Below are 5,825 nucleotides of genomic sequence, written 5' to 3' on the forward strand. Positions count from 1 at the left end.
GGGCATTGCTACATGTTAAGGCTGAATAAATATGAAATCCTACTGAGTGCCTGCACATGATTGTCCATTTGTCCATGAATCCTTGAGCTGCCTCTTCCTCTCAAGTATTATGAAAAGCTCTGTTATGAAAATACCACATATGCCTCAATCTCCGAGCCATCAAAAGAAAAAATATATAGCAAGTTCAGTTGGATAAATGCATTCTAGAAGCCTGTTCTGAGAGGGAAAAGCCAACATCAGTCCCTGAGGGGGTCGATCCATCACTCACTGTTAGGTGACCACAACCCAAGGAGGACTTAATGATGGCACCAAGTTGATCATATCTGAGGGAGACAGACTTGCCTATAAACAGTCTTCTCTGGAAGGGGCCCTGAGACATTCCCACTCTGAGCAGGTTTCACAGTTCAAAACAAAATACCATTAAAAAGCTCTTTATTTTCTCCCCAAGAAGCTCAGAAGACAGAACTTGTTAATAAAGCCCAGCACTTGTGAGAGTGCTGTAACAGAGAGAAACAGAGCGTCCCTCCCATCCTGTCTACAGATGACGCCTGGAACACTGTCTGCCGACTTGTGGTTTACCAACCAGTGTGGGGTAAGATGTCAGGCACACATCCACAGGAGAAGGCCCCGTCTCAAAGGAAAGAAGATACTGGAGAGTGGGAAGGGTATTATAATTAAAAAGCTAGGACACAATATAATTCAGAGACGTGTCAGTGGGGTAGCACCCTGCCAACACTTGGGACCTCTTCTTTCTCTCTAAAAGCCCTGTGATCAGGACAAGAAGACAGCTTTAAGAACTAAGATTCACCCCACCAGGCATTAACGGTGTCCAGAAACTATGTGAACAATCTCACTTGACATCCTTAAGACATTTATATCTGTCTGAGGCAGAACCAGAGAGGGGTGTGGGGGGAACACGTTAATTTTCTCAGCCTGCAGATAACACGTACACAGAACCTCACAGGCCCACCAAAAAAAAAAAAAAAAAACCTCCAAATCCTCTAGGGCTTCCACTGCCTCTACTGCCTTAAAATATAGACTTGCATTTGTCTTGACCACATTAACGAGGTCTGTTTGACCAATACATTTATATTTATGATGACTGAGGGCAGATTATGGTTGTTAAAACTTGTCCTTGGGACATGAAAACACTCCTCTGTCATTAATACATTTGCTAATATAAACTATGATGTCAGGTCAACGTAAAGGGTAAAAATGTTTCTAAAGTACGCGCACATCATTTTTTAAAGCAATTGAGCCTAATGGAACGGCAAAGGTCATCATAACAAACCATTACAGTCTTCGACTTGGCTACGCCGGCCACAGAAGAACCTCCAAGAAACCGTCATCATTCCTCCAATGTTATGGCATCCAGACGACAGGGATGCCTCGCAAATGAGTCATCCGGGCTCAGATCCGCAGTAGCTCCGTGAGTGCAGCGCAATCAATTATTCATGTGTTTACAGAGAGCTTTCCTGGTTGATGTTAACCAGAAATGCCTGCAAAGGACAGCTCTCCAGCTGCCCTCGGCCATCCTGGGGCCTCCAACTAACAAGTCACTTTAATGGCTGGAGAAGCCATCTGGGAAGATGAGCCTCCCCAGCCCAGGCCCTGAGACTTTATTAGGTGCAAAAATATTAATCAGGGATAATTATGACAATACTTTATATACAGGACTCTCAGAAAAATCCTAAAGAGGGTGAGAGAAGGTGGGCCTGACCCGGAACCCATTAGGCTCAATGGGGACTGGACTATTGAAGACTCAGCTCAGGGATGGATGCATGGAGAGCCAAAGAGGAGAGAATGAAGGGAGAGAACTGGAGGCTGTGAGTCCCAGTGTGGAGTGCTCTGTGAAGGTAAGATGCCTGAACAAGGACCACCAAGGGTGAATGCTTTAGATTGGTCAACAGCCAAATTGACCCACCCATTAAAAATGGCCTCCAGAGAAGGTAGATGGGAACCAGGACCCACACGCTGTCCAAGAAGACTAATGCTGTAGACAAGGGTAGCTCCTGTCTCTGAGCTGGGATACAGTGGGAGAGCAGATGGTTCCACTGCTCTGCTTGGAGTTGTGTTTGGGTTGTAGTCAAAGCCGTGGCCTCCCTTCTTCTTAGGAGTGTGTAGTCAGAGCAAATGGGGATCAGGGGCTACAGCAGGCACATTTTTTATTAGATAGATTCCAAGAACTTGGCTGTACTGAGAGTTTTTTTCCCCCCTTTTGTTTGAAATCAAGTAATTTACAATGTTGTCATAACATGGGGCTGGTGAATATAGTGTGGTTGGTAGAATGCTTGCCTAGCATGCATGAATCCCTGGGCTTGATCCTCTCAGCACTGCGTACAACTGGGTGTGGCGGTGCATGCCTATCATCCCAGAACTCAGGAGGTAGCACCAAGAGGGTCAGAAGTCCACAGTCATCTGGGCTACATGAGACCCTGCCTCAAAAAAAGATAGATAGATAGATGATAGATAGATAGATGATTGATAGATAGATAGATAGATAGATAGATAGATAGATAGATAGATAGATAGATGGATAGATAGCTTTCATAATTTATTGGACCATATCTAAGAAAGTTGCAAAAGTAATCTATGTTCTTACTAACTGAACACAGTTAAAAATGAATATAAAGCTGGGTGTGGCCGTGCACAGCTCGCACTCCAACAATGGAGAGCCTCAACAGGGGGATTATGAGGTTAATGCCATCCTGGGATATGCAGCTAGACTATGTTTCAAAAAAGTATATGTATATATCAGAGAGAGGGAGGAGGGGAGAGGGAGAGGGAGGGGGAGGGAGACGGAGAGGAAGAGGAGAGGGAGATGGGGAGGGGGAGGGGGAGAGGGAGAGGGAGAGTGTTAAGTCCTACAGTAGAATGAGGAAGTTTAGTTCTCAAATAGAGAGAGAGGCCAGCCCTCAGTGCCCGAGGCATCCCTGGGCACTTCTGCAGTTGGGTGTTGTCATGAGGCCAGAGCTGCAGAGGGTTTGTTTCGGGGTCCCTGTTCTCCTCCAGGCTTCCCATGAATCCACCACTCCTGTTGACCGGAACTCCTGGGATCTGCCACAAGCTCCCCTGAATACCAGAATGGCATCTCTTGAGGGGCCAAAGAAAACACCAGCGTGTCCTTACACGGACCTTCCCGGAGCCTCCAGATGGGCTGTTGTGTCTTTGAAGAATACTGAGGCTCGCTGGACTTCTCAAACATATTGCTCCATGGCATTCTTTTTCAAGAACAGAACCCCCCCCCCACCCCCACCCCCACCCATGCAAACTCAGACTTCTACTGTGAAAAATGCAGCACAGAATTGTGCAACCAACAACCGTTCAGTTAGATGTCCTATCAGAGAGATGCTGCCACTTCAAGGATCCCAAACCCAAGTGGTCCCTGACTTAGAAGAGTCCAGCTCAGGATTTGTTGATTGATGACACTGAGAAAGAGAGGGGTATGCATTCACCAGAAACCCTTGGGCTAGGGGCGGGGGATATGGCTTGACTGGGTAGCTACTGTGCTTGCTGTGAAAACAGGATCTGGTGTGAGCCTCTGAGTCCAGATGTTTAACTCATTAGAAAGCCAGGTGCAGATGTTACCCCAGTTAGGGAGGAAGGAGAAATAGGTCCCAGTGAACCCAGAAACTGTCAGGGAGGAAGAAGAAGTGGAGACAGGTGATCCCACTGGCTAGCTAACAGATTAAAAATGGTGAGACCCAGATTAACCCCGATTAATCAAAATATAAGATGGAGAGATACCTGCCATCGACCTCTGGCATTTTTACACATGAACATCCACACATACAATGAAGGGCAGGGGCTCACTACGTAACCCATACTGGGCATATGATGGCTAGTTTTGTCAATTTGACACAACCTAGGACCACCTAGGAAGAGAGTCTCAATGAGGCATCACCTATATTGGTTTTGCCAGTAGACATATCTATAAGAGATCTCCTTAATTGACATAGAAAGACCCAGCCCACTGTGGGTGGCACCATTCCCTAGGCAGGGACATCCTGAGCTGTACGAGAGTAAAGAAATCGAGCTGAGCACAATCAAGCGAGTGAGTATGCGCTCATTCATTTCTCTCTCTGCTCTGGATTGTGTGTACCATCAGCTCCCTCAAATACCCACAGCCTTGACGCTTCCACATGACAGACCTTTAATTATGGGCTAAATAAACCTTTTCTCCGCTAAGTTGCTTCTGGGTGTGGTATTTTATAACAGTAGCCTAAGCAAAACTACGACAGTGCTCAAACTCACTATGGAGCCCTGTGTGGTCTTGAACTTGGGATGAGTTCCCTGGCTCAGTCCTTCAGGGTCTAGGCTTATAGGTTCATCCTGCCACGCTCGGTTCCATCCTGCTTTCTTTCAGTTCTTGTGTGCCTAAGTTGCTATTTTACTGCCTGTTGGCAAGTTTCGAGCTCTTTTTGGGGGATGCCAAGACAGCAAGCCTTTAAGGTTGCCCCCTGGAGTCATTCCACAGCCCTGGAGTTCACCTGTCCACCACAATTACCGCATAGAATCCCCATGCATAGAACATTCACAAAATGCAGACATTTGGGCACAACCTCATATGTCTGTCACCGGCTATTATGTGCTCTTTCTGAGGGTTTGTGATGGCTCATGAAACTGATCCTATATTTCAAGCGCGTGCGTGATAGGTAGCCAAAGTAAATGGGACATCAGTTTTTCCTTTCGTACTAACCCACTCGTTAAATATAAAATAAACACAAGAAAACGGCCTTTAAGTCTTACTGACAGCGAGCTGGAGAACTGCTCAGAGCTTCTAGAGGTCACTGGGCTCTGCCTTCAAGTGGAACCTCCCTTCCAGTGGGCAGAAGAAGGCAAGTGTTAAGGGAAGAGGGCTCTGGGTACTGTCTTCCATTTGGGGGTTGCCCTGCAGTGCTAGCTCTAGCTACCTCACGCAAGGTTCTGCCCAGAGATGATGAGGGGTGAGTCTGCAGTGATGAGCCGTGGAGAAGAGGACGCCATCTTTACAAGGTGTTAGGGATATGGGCCTAGGGCCAGGGAGGGAAAGGGTGACTACTCTGACCACCTGAAGTGGATCCCAGGGTCTCACATGGCAGGAGAGAAGTGACTTTTGCAAATTATCCTCTGACCTTCAGTTGTGTATCATGGTGTATCATGGCACTTGTGTGTGTGTGCGCGTGCACGCGAGTGCACGCGCACACACACTACTTAATATACTAATGTACATATTTATATGTATTCAAATAAAGTAAAATTTAAAATATAATAAAAGAAAATCAGCCGGGTGTGGTGGCCCATGCCTTTAATCCCAGCACTTGGGAGGCAGAGGCAGGCGGATTTCTGAGTTCAAGGCCAGCCTGGTCTACAGAGTGAGTTCCTGGTCTACAGAGTGAGTTCCAGGACAGCCAGAGCTATACAGAGAAACCCTGTCTCGAAAAACCAAAAAAAAAAAAAAGAAAGAAAGTCACTTTCCTTTTTTTGGTTTCTCGAGACAGGGTTTCTCTGTATAGCTCTGGCTGTCCTGGAACTCACTCTGTAGACCAGGGTGGCCTTGAACTCTGAAATCCTTGTGCCTCTGCCTCCCAAGTGCTGGGATTAAAGGCGGGGGCGTGCACCACCACTGTCTTGTGAAAGTCACTTTCCTAAAGCAGAGAAACCCGGAGCACCAGGGGAGCTCCCCCACTTCCTTCAGATGGAAATGTTTCTAATGTTTACACTGCAAGACTGTGGTTCCCTGCTTTGTGTGCTGGCCCCAGGAAACATTGAAACAGAAGAAAATCTGATAGAAGAAACACTCGGAACTCTCAGATCCAAAGAACTGAAGATACATTCCAAGCATA

General features: G+C 46.8%; 1 long non-coding RNA gene across 1 annotated transcript; it reads left to right on the forward strand.

Moving 5' to 3' along the window:
* Positions 1–473: 473 nt before the first annotated feature.
* Gm51725 lies at positions 474–3,265 on the forward strand. The gene is made up of 3 exons (XR_003948487.1): positions 474–592; positions 1,251–1,856; positions 3,013–3,265. It is a non-coding gene; the product is annotated as a predicted gene, 51725 (long non-coding RNA).
* Positions 3,266–5,825: the final 2,560 nt, after the last annotated feature.

Source organism: Mus musculus, chromosome 1, assembly GCF_000001635.26.
Source record: "Mus musculus strain C57BL/6J chromosome 1, GRCm38.p6 C57BL/6J".
NCBI classification, from domain to species: domain Eukaryota; kingdom Metazoa; phylum Chordata; class Mammalia; order Rodentia; family Muridae; genus Mus; species Mus musculus.